Raw genomic sequence first — 11,745 nt, 5'->3', positions numbered from 1 at the left:
GACATAAATACACACATAAACATTATAAAACATAAAAGCAAGTCAAAGATATTTGCAATAAACAGACCTCAGTGCAAAAAAGTTAATTACCAGCAATACAAGACATAAATACACACATAAACATTACAAGACATAAAAACAAGTCAAAGATATTTGCAATAAACAGACCTCAGTGCAAAAAAGTTAATTACCAGCAATACAAGACATAAATACACATTTAACAGAAATACAAGACATAAATACACATTTAACAGCAATACAAGACATAAATACACACATAAACATTATAAGGCATAAAAACAGGTCAAAGATATTTGCAATAAACAGACCTCAGTGCAAAAAAGTTAATTACCAGCAATACAAGACATAAATACACACATAAAAATTACAAGGCATAAAAACAGGTCAAAGATATTTGCAATAAACAGACCTCAGTGCAAAAAAGTTAATTACCAGCAATACAAGACATAAATACACACATAAAAATTACAAGACATAAAAACAAATCAAAGATATTTGCGACAAACAGACCTCAGTGCAAGAAAGTTACTTACCAGCAATACAAGCTATACATACACATTTAACAGCAATACAAGACATAAATACACACATAAACATTATAAGACATAAAAACAGGTCAAAGATATTTGCAATAAACAGACCTCAGTGCAAGAAAGTTACTTACCAGCAATACAAGACATAAATACACACATAAAAATTACAAGACATAAAAACAAGTCAAAGATATTTGTGACAAACAGACCTCAGTGCAAGAAAGTTACTTACCAGCAATACAAGACATAAATACACACATAAACATTACAAGACATAAAAACAGGTCAAAGATATTTGCAATAAACAGACCTCAGTGCAAAAAAGTTAATTACCAGTAATACAAGACATAAATACACACATAAACATTACAAGACATAAAAACAAATCAAAGATATTTGCGACAAACAGACCTCAGTGCAAGAAAGTTACTTACCAGCAATACAAGATATAAATACACACATAAACATTATAAGGCATAAAAACAGGTCAAAGATATTTGCAATAAACAGACCTCAGTGCAAAAAAGTTAATTACCAGTAATACAAGACATAAATACACACATAAACATTATAAGGCATAAAAACAGGTCAAAGATATTTGCAATAAACAGACCTCAGTGCAAGAAAGTTACTTACCAGCAATGCAAGACAAAAATACACATTTAACAGCAATACAAGACATAAATACACACATAAACATTATAAGACATAAAAACAAGTCAAAGATATTTGCGACAAACAGACCTCAGTGCAAAAAAGTTAATTACCAGTAATACAAGACATAAATACACATTTAACAGCAATGCAAGACATAAATACACACATAAACATTACAAGACATAAAAACAAGTCAAAGATATTTGCAATAAACAGACCTCAGTGCAAAAAAGTTAATTACCAGTAATACAAGACATAAATACACACATAAAAATTACAAGACATAAAAACAAGTCAAAGATATTTGCGACAAACAGACCTCAGTGCAAAAAAGTTAATTACCAGTAATACAAGACATAAATACACATTTAACAGCAATGCAAGACATAAATACACACATAAACATTACAAGACATAAAAACAAGTCAAAGATATTTGCAATAAACAGACCTCAGTGCAAAAAAGTTAATTACCAGTAATACAAGACATAAATACACACATAAACATTACAAGACATAAAAACAAGTCAAAGATATTTGCAATAAACAGACCTCAGTGCAAAAAAGTTAATTACCAGCAATACAAGACATAAATACACACATAAACATTATAAGACATAAAAACAGGTCAAAGATATTTGCAATAAACAGACCTCAGTGCAAAAAAGTTAATTACCAGCAATACAAGACATAAATACACACATAAACATTACAAGACATAAAAACAAGTCAAAGATATTTGTGACAAACAGACCTCAGTGCAAGAAAGTTACTTACCAGCAATACAAGACATAAATACACACATAAACATTACAAGACATAAAAACAAATCAAAGATATTTGCGACAAACAGACCTCAGTGCAAGAAAGTTACTTACCAGCAATACAAGATATAAATACACATTTAACAGCAATGCAAGACAAAAATACACATTTAACAGCAATACAAGACATAAATACACACATAAACATTATAAGACATAAAAACAAGTCAAAGATATTTGCGACAAACAGACCTCAGTGCAAAAAAGTTAATTACCAGTAATACAAGACATAAATACACATTTAACAGCAATGCAAGACATAAATACCCACATAAACATTACAAGACATAAAAACAAGTCAAAGATATTTGCGACAAACAGACCTCAGTACAAGAAAGTTACTTACCAGCAATTGAAGACATACATACACATTTAACAGCAATACAAGACATAAATACACACATAAACATTACAAGACATAAAAACAAGTCAAAGATATTTGGAATAAACAGACCTCAGTGCAAAAAAAGTTACTTACCAGCAATACAAGACATAAATACACATTTAACAGCAATACAAGATATAAATACACACATAAACATTACAAGACATAAAAACAGGTCAAAGATACTTGCAATAAACAGACCTCAGTGCAACAAAGTTACTTACCAGCAATACAAGACATAAATACACATATAAACATTATAAGACATAAATACACACATAAACATTACAAGACATAAAAACAAGTCAAAGATATTTGCAATAAACAGACCTCAAAGCAATAAAATGACTTTCCAGCATTGATTCCTCATTTTCAGGGAGGGTTTTTTCATCTTGCACTTCGCTGACACGCATCAGCATCCAGTTCTTTATGAGAAAAGGGGAAGACTGAGGGAGGGATATACTCACCGTCACCGACACGCTGGGCATCAGTTTCCTGTGCTTCATCAGAAGAGATGGCGTTCAGGAGACTGTCATCCAGGTTCCTGATGACTTGAGGAAGGCCTTCTTCTGCAGGACGCTCAACCACATAGTCAAGACAGTCTGTAAGGAAACAAGTTTAAAATAACATTAGGAATGTAATAAACAGCCAGTGCTAAAGCAACAGACCTACATCTATTAGTTTGAGCAGATGATGACAGAAGAGCATTTTAGGCTACATTTATGTCAGACTGAGTGACACTTCGACTTTTTCATGTGAGATCAAAAGATGTCAACTAAGTTCACATCATTAAGTGAAGCATCCATTTTTAATAGAAGAGCACCAAACCTCCACCAAGGCAGCTCACTCTGTGCACACTACACTTTTATGGTAACACTATTTTATTTTGTATACATTCATTTTGTTTTATTTGTCCTTTTTAAACCTTTATGCAAACACTACGTTGGAGTAGGTAATGGATAATAGGTACTCATTTGTAAATAACTGGACATAAATAGCTTGTTACATAAATATACTACAGGAAATGTATAACTAACTAGGTAGCTCATTCTCTTATTTATTTATTTATTTATTTATTACAATTCTTTCATTAACAATGTAACACATTTTGAAACAGCATCAGAGGTTTAATGTACCAATTTCATGTCCTAAATGTTCCCAATACAAACAAAGGCAGTGGAACTCCAAGCACATATTTTTTAAAATAAAACACAAAATAAAACACACACATAAAGGTTTGACTTCATGATTATTTTGACTATGCTTAATGTTTTCAATATTATTTTTATATTATTTTGTTTTGATTATTTTTTTTATCACTGCGTTATGTAGCTGGGAAAAAACGTTATAGTTTACCTAATGAAGCTTTTGATCCAGAGAAGAAAATGATGTCAGGAGCTACAGGGGATCTGGTGTGTTCACCTGCATGTTCTATCATTGTGACAAAATGCTGTTACCATAGAAACTGATTTTATTTTTATTCTTTTTTTGGGGAGTATTTTACTAATCTTTGTCCATTAAGCTAGTTTAACCATTTTATTGGGGGGCAGTGTCAAATTTGAAGCCTTCAATCAAAGTAACACCTTTTTTCACATTCATAGGCCAGTCGGTAATAAATTCTACAGCTGTCCCGCAAAATTTAAAGCATACAAACTATTTACCGGGAAAAATCTTGGAATACACATATTTTGATCACATTAAAAATTTGATATTCACACTGGAACTTGTTAAATTATTATAGTTGTCTAGTGACTCTTAAAATAATTGAAGAATCTTTGAAACTTACCAGCCAGGTGACTTTCAATGAGTCCGGATCCATGATGAGCCAGCCAGCTTTGCTGTTATGACGAAACACAAGTACAAACGACTCAAAGAAGTCGTTTGTACTGTCGCTTTCTAGTAAATTCCGCTTTCTGTAGAAATATTCTCCAAAAGTTATCTTTCCACAAGCTGAGTTTGGAGCAGGTCAAGACAAGTTCACGAGCCAGCACAAAAGAACGAATGGAACGTTGTGGAAGTGCATTTAAACACTCGCCTTGGTTACGGTTGCCAACTGCGTGTGCACGTAATAAAACTATAAGAATGGAGCTCACTGCAATGTAATTTACAGTTAATTTATGGTCATTTATAGTTACTGCCTTTTCACCCTTTATGTGGGATGTAATATAAGCACGTAGGTATAGGTATATCCAGAAATAAACATAGATATTAGAAAGCAGCAAATCCGTAACTGAGATGTTTGCTTGAGTGAATAACATTAGCATATAGCTCATGGTAATATTACATCTTCACATTTTTCTTATCGAAGCTAACAATAACTTAGCGTTCTCGCTACTCACCATGCTGTAAAACAGGTATATGTTAGCAATGACAACATTTAACAGATATTAAAATGCTAGCCGCGCTAATTAGCCTTAGGATTGCTTGAGGTCTTGTTTTCAGCTCTAGTGGTCATAAGCGAACTTAGGCCTGTGCCAACCTTGAGCACGAACATCAATCTTGTAAAGCTCACTATTAAACTGACAAAAAGCCTTAGAGCCTAGAAACTATGATACTTACAACTCTGCTATGTTTGTGTCATAGCATATAGCAAGACCCCATAACGATAACTGATCTTTGACCTCTTCTCAAGATTAATCTTCAGGTCAAAGAGATAATGCTATATACAGCTATTTTAACACTATGTTTCTTACTGCCATTGTCTGACATAATATCCTTGAATCTTTTTCTAATTCAACACTTAATATAAACACTGCATGTTTAGTTAAAAATTAAGAATTAAAAACGCTCCTTGTAATGCCAACTTTTGTTTTCAAATGTAAATAAAGTATATCAACTAACATACTGGACACTGTTCTGCTGAACAACACACATATTACGAATATTGTAGCTGGTGTTTTTTAGTAATTTATTATTTTATTTGTCATACAATTTAAAACTTTAATAACCTTTTCAATAAAACAAAGTATCAGATGTAATTATTCTGAAACTAAGTCTAAGCTTCCCATAACTTTTTATTGCAAGTTACATTACTGACATAATAAACATAAAATGTTTGTATTGTTCATCCACAAGTGCAGTCTCTGGCTCAAACAACACAGAAGCTTGGTGTGTTTGTTTCTCAGTCCAGGCATTACTGCTTGAATGCCTGTCATGAATTTAGGTAATTCAAATGCAATTGCCTAAAGAAAGTCTTTTACATTGTCCCAACTTCCCTTAAGCTGTACTGGGCTGGAGATGCAATGAAAGTAAAGAAGAGAAAACAATGTACAACGAGGGAAAAAAATAACCAACTATATACATGGTGTATGCGTAAGAAACATTGAAACAGAAACATTGTGGGTGTATACAAGGGCAGTTATATAATAAAATAAATAGGGGTGAAATGGTAAATGGTCTGTATTTGTATAGCGCTTTTCTAGTCCCTAAGGACCCCAAAACACTATACATCCAGTCATCCACCCATTCACACACTGGTGATGGCAAGCTACATTGTAGCCACAGCCACCCTGGGACGCACTGACAGAGGCGAGGCTGCCGGACACTGGCGCCACCGGGCCTTCTGACCACCACCAGTAGGAAACAGGTGAAGTGTCTTGCCCAAGGACACGACGACCGAGCCTGTCTAAGCCAGGTCTCGAACCGGCAACCTTCCGATTACAAGGCGACCTCCCAACTCTTGAGCCACGATCGCTGGCTGGATGGAGGGGCTATGGTCGTTTAGGGTGGTAATACCACTGAGATACCACTGAGACCAAAATATTGCACAGGACCATAAATATTGCACACACTAGAGATATGGCACATGAGCCTAAAATATTGCACAAAACATGGAAAGACTGAGATATTGCACATAGCTAATCAATAGCAGCATCACAGTGGATGAACTGGGGAAGTCAGTTCATACTTTTAGTTTGCATTAAGAGTTCTGACAGCACATGGGAAGAAGCTGTTCTTATTTTCTTCAATCAGTAATGAATAGTAAGATGTTCTAGCTTTATGGAGGGCTTTTTTAATAAAGCAGGCTAAATGATGATCTACTACATTTTTGCACACCATTTCATCTCCAGCTTACGAGTTATCTGTTAAATGTTCCGTTTCTATGTCGTATGTTAAAACAAGATCTAGAGTGTGATTAAAGTGGTGGGGGGGCTTATTTTACTTTTTGAGAGAAGCCAGTTGAGTCTGATAACAGATTACACGCTGTCATTTTGAGCAATACAAATAATAAAACATTTTAACTGTCAGATAATTTCAAATGCAACAAACATCAGTATCATTATTTCATATTCTGTATAGTTTTTCATATTTATATCCTGTTCATAGCTTGTACTCACTACAGCCTGTACATACTTATAGTTATAGAATATTCACAACATACTTCATACCGTGTACATTATAACATACCATAATAGACCCATTTCTGTAATATACTTACATATCTATCCATCCATCCATCCATTCGCTTATCCTTTTCAGGGTCGCGGGAGGCGCTGGAGCCTATCCCAGCTGTCATAGGGCGAAAGGCGGGGTACAACCTGGACAGGTCGCCAGTCTGTCGCAGGGCCAACACACAGGGACAGACAACCATTCACACCTAGTGGCAATTTGAATTATCCAATTAACCTATCCCCACAAGCTGCATGTCTTTGGACGGTGGGAGGAAGCCGGAGTACCCGGAGAGAACCCACGCAAACACGGGGAGAACATGCAAACTCCACACAGAAAGACCCCAGCCTGATGTTGGAATTGAACTCAGGACCTTCTTGCTGTGCGGCAACAGTGCTAACCACCGTGCCACCGTGCTGCCTCTTTTTTTTTTTTACCCATTCACACACACATTCACACACTGGTGATGGCAAGCTACATTGTAGCCACATATCTATATTATTGCTATTATATATTGTAATATATCTATATCACTAAAGCACTTCTGGATGGATGCAAACTGCATTTCGTTGCCCTGTACCTGTGCATGTGCAATGACAATAAAGTTGAATTCTAATTCTAATTCTAATTCTAAACACGAGCCCCACCCCCCACCCCCCACCCCCATCCCTATGTGATTGTGGAATATATATGCAGATGATGTTGTTTTGGTCCTGTCAAATCCTGAGCGATCTGTTCCTGTACTATTAGATCTGGTGAGGTTGTTTGTTATACAATTAACTGGTAGAAGATTGAGTTTGTGGCTTTAACTGCAAACCTGGATGTTGATTTCTTGAAAACTTTGCTTTTTAAAATTACAGACAATAATAATTAAATGCACTTAAGAACAGGACGCAGCAACACTACATATGAGCGGGTGGAGGGAGGTTTGGGGTCTTCACTCACCCCCGTTCTGTTAACCGTCTGGGCAGGGGGACTGGGAGGAGGTGCTGGCCGTCAGATTGGGGTCTGGGATGCGGGGCCTCCCTGCTGCTGCAGATAAGGAGGCGGTTTGCTTTCCTCCACCCCAGAGAGAAGGGTTACATCTCCTGGGTCCGGGTCCGGTTTGCCCCTCTGAGGGCGGGGGTACCTGGACCTGAGATATAGAGTTAGACTCTTTGTGTCTGTCTCCACGTCGGGTGAGTTTGTGTATATGGGGGTGGGAATGCACCGTCTGTGTTTATATGTCAGCTTGGGTCTTAGACTCCACCTCTCTGGGAACATCTCAGGCTCTCCGAGGTTTGGAGGCCTATCTCCCCTCACTGCACTCCCTGCCAGTGGCTGATGCCCTCAGACGTTGGTGTGTTGGTGGTTCTTGGTGTCTGGGGCTGAGCGCTCATGTATGTGCCGACTCACTCCTGGTGGCCAACTGGCAGGGCCTGGCGCCCGTGGCCCGGCTGGGCCCCTTCCGGGAGGTGGGGTGCACTCAGGCCTCTAGCCTCTGGGCCTGAGGCCCAATTCTCTCTGGCACAGCTGGCTGCCGGCAGATCCCGCGGGCACGCCACTGCAACTCCCTCTGGCCTCTGCTCTGTGGCTGCTGGGTGACCTCTCGTTTAGGGCTCTCCTCAGCTCTTCCCAGGAGGGTGGCACGGTTGCACCCCTGGTGGTCCTCCTTGGGTCCTCGTATTCTGGGGCCTCTGAATGTCTGGGGGCTCCCCACACTCCCTAGCAGATCGTTACATGGAGAAACCTTTTGAATACAAGCATGCTGATCCACACAGGTGTGCACACAGGTGTGCACACAGGCGGACACACGGGTTTTCACAGACACAAACTACACCTTTCTTGGCTGCTACCTCAAAGTACATTGTGCGCTGTCGATCTTGCGTACCTTTCTCACCATCTCTTCTCCCCTCTATTTTTCTTTCTCCCCCTCTCTTTCTTTCATTCTTTCTCCCTGTCTTATCCCCCAGTCATGTCTGTCCCGTCTGTAACAACCGAAAATCAAATCAAATAAATACATATTTATAATTTAAAAAGAAAGAAAGAAAGAAAATATTTTTGGCAGACGATCACTTTTTGGAGTGAATATTTGTCGACATTATGACTCTTCCGACAGAGCAGTACAGCTGTATTCATAGAGTGTGTGTCTGTGTGCAGTCATGTCATGCCACCAAGCCGGGCATGTTGAATGTCCACCTGGTCCCGCACACACATGATGACGTTGGCTGGCTCAAGACTGTGGACCAGTACTTCTATGGAGGTCAGTGTGACACATACAGAACACTGTGAAGCTATTAGCCAACCTCCTGCTCTGTGTTTACTCTGTCAAATGTTTGCATATGTTTCTATTTACTCTAGTAGTTCTGCTGATGCAAGTTAATCTGCTCTATTGACTGGTACTAAATATCTTCCTGATTGCTGCTACAAGTGATTGTGGGTCTTGTGACCAGCAGCGTTATCCTCCTGCTTTAAAGCCCTATGATGTGTTTTAATGGTGGTTCATTCACATGATCTCTGGATTTGATTTGAATGTGAACTGGAGTGACAGCCATCACTCATGTTCGAACTACTCTCTGTTGTTGGGGCTGTGCGAAATGTGGAAATGTATCTTTTTTTTTTCTTTTTTTTTTGTGTCCTGTAGCACTGTAGCACTGTAGCAATCAGAATTATTGTCTGAAGGCCAAGAAAAATGCCCAACATATTTACTTTCCCAAGTGGGCCTTTTGCTATACTGGCCCACTTGATTGTCATAGTTTATTTGATCTTTATTAGTTATTTTTATTCTAAGATATTGTAATCAGACCAGACTGGACTCGGGGACGGGAAAGAAAAACAAGAAGAAAAGTTCAGAAGAAAGTTAACAGAAGGAGAGGGAAAGAAAAAGGAGAAAAGAGAGAGAGAAAAGACAATGAAAATCTGCTGCATCACCTTTTTTTTCTCTTTTTCTTTTCCTGGATCACCTGTTGAGAAAGAAAAAAGAAAACAAGCAGAAGAAGACTAGAGCAATAGAATAAACAACATCACGATGATCTATGGGAATATGACAGTAAATACTAAATGTTAAACAATTTTTGTGCAGCACGTAAGATCGACAGCACACAGTGTGCTTTAAGGTAGGAGCCAAAAAGGGTGTAGTTTGTGTGTGTGAGCACTCGTGTGTACACCTGTGAGCATGAGCGCGCTTGTTTTTAAAAGGTTCCTTCATGTAATGATCTGCTAGAGGGTGTGGGGAACCACAGCCCCGTCCTCCAGGGCATGAAGCAGGTATGGAGGAGATCAAGACTCCAGACTGTCATGGTCCGGGTGTGTGCCAGTGTGTCTCCCTCCGAGCCGGCGTCTCCACCCCTGGGAGGGGCCTCAGTGTTTTTGCTGATCGCCTACATCTGTGGGTAATTAGCCGGGGACTCATAAGGCCAGCGTTCTCAATCTCTCTTCGCCAGATTCTCTGCTAAACATCAGTCAGTGCAGGCCACCACCATAAATTCCCTACGTGTTTTTTTTGAATCACCTTGCCTCACTGTATGTTTGTTTTTTGTGCGCCTCCTTTTTCAGCTACACCTAACTGTCAACCCCTGGCGAAGAGCTTCTACTTGGATGCTGGACCTTCTGGCAGTCCCTCAGGCTATTACCAAAATTACCTACCTGCCTCTCTGCCTCCACGCCAGGAGTTTTTGGATTTACACACCCGGACTACTCACCCCTCTATGTCATCTCCGACCTCCGTTGGCAAGTACGCAGTACGAAGGAGGATTTTGAGCCAAACAACATATTCATATGCCTCCTTATCTATGTTTGAACATCTGCATTCTGTTACAGTGACCCCGACCTTTTTCCTGGACCCTTTGTGACTTGCTTTCCAGTCCAATCTCCGGAATAGCTGTCCCCTCTGACCCGGACCAGATCGTTATTTAGTTTAACGTCTACGCTCACCTTTTTGTTTATGAATATTTTGTGTAAACATTAAACATTATTCTTAAAATATATTTACGAGCTGTTCGGCGTCTTGCGTTTGAGTCCTGTCACTCGTCTGAAACGGTCTCGGCCGTAACAGTAGAATCTGGCCAGTAGTTATGGACTCAGCAGACGCGGAACGGTCAGCCATTCAGAGGCAGGGGGCGATATTAGGAAGTCATGAACAATCTATTCAGTTCCTGTTAGCCCAGCAGCAGACTCTTAGAGATGGTCAAAGTAAAATACTGGAGTCCCTCCAGGCTCTACAAGCGGGTATTTCTACTGCTGCTGGTTCCGCCTCGGGCCCCGCGGGCCAAGACTCCGGTACACCAGCTCCTCTGCCTCAACCTGTTGCCGTTGCATCTCCACCTACCTCAGCTTTCCGTGATGCTACGTCCCCGGAGCCCGAACCATTTTCAGGGGATCCAGGGAGTTGTAGCGGGTTTTTGCTTCAGGTCGACCTTGTTTTCGGTCGTTCTCCACGCACATTTGTTGCGGATTCTAATAAGATATCTTATTTGGTGGGTAAACTGCGTAATCGTGCACTTAAGTGGGCGGAGGCGTATCTATCAAAGAATCCTTTGTTAACCTGTTCTTATGAGGTGTTTTTGGGGGAATTCCAGAAAACGTTTGCGCACCCCATTTCTGAGGGTAGTTCTGCGCAGAGGCTGCTGGATCTTCGCCAGGGCCGTCAGAGGGTTGCTGATTTTTTGATTGATTTTCGTACTGCCGCCGCCGAAACCGGTTGGCCTGACGACGCTCTGCGTGGGGTGTTTTTCCGGGCATTGAACGAGGGTATGAAAGACCAGCTTGCCTCCCGTGATGAGCCAAAATCTTTTGAGGAACTGGCGTCCCTCTCCCTTCGCATTGACAACAGGTTGCGTGACAGGGAGAGGGACAGGAACTACAAATCCCAGCGCCGTTTACCGCGCTCGTTTCCGGGTACGTCACCGTCGCCGCCTCCGACTGTGGACTCGCATGAGTTTGTCGCCTCGGCTTACGTC

The sequence above is a fragment of the Diplotaxodon limnothrissa genome, linkage group LG6, assembly GCF_057381915.1.
Source record: "Diplotaxodon limnothrissa isolate DT_005_m linkage group LG6, D_limnothrissa_male_GT1.1, whole genome shotgun sequence".
Lineage (NCBI taxonomy): Eukaryota > Metazoa > Chordata > Actinopteri > Cichliformes > Cichlidae > Diplotaxodon > Diplotaxodon limnothrissa.
The sequence above is the reverse complement of the archived record's forward strand: the minus strand, read 5'-3'. Positions refer to the sequence as shown.